The following is a 371-nucleotide window of genomic DNA, read 5'->3' as shown; positions in this document are numbered from 1 at the left end:
TTAGGACTTTGACATTTTGCTTCTGCTAAATTTCATACTGAATTTGAAATAAATTCAAATCTTTGTTAGGGCTTAAGGAAATCCTAAATGGTCTGTGCTCCCTCATGGCTTAACGACCCAAGAGACAAGTCGGGGACACAGACATGACACCAAATGACAGCATATAATGACCGAGTAATACTGAACCCAGACCTAGAGAGGCCTCGCTGAGCTATGGGCAGCTCTGAAGCAAAGGCTTCCCTCCCCTTTCCTGCAAGATTCACAATGTAGCTGAAAGGAGGCTTGACCAACACAGAGAAAAGGGAGAAAGGGACCAGCGTGTCCAGCCCTGTTTCCCACGCTCCTTCCTCTCCTTGGAAGGTGGGAGGGGA

Source organism: Microtus ochrogaster, chromosome 19, assembly GCF_000317375.1.
Source record: "Microtus ochrogaster isolate Prairie Vole_2 chromosome 19, MicOch1.0, whole genome shotgun sequence".
Classification (NCBI taxonomy): domain Eukaryota; kingdom Metazoa; phylum Chordata; class Mammalia; order Rodentia; family Cricetidae; genus Microtus; species Microtus ochrogaster.
This window is presented reverse-complemented; position numbering follows the sequence as displayed.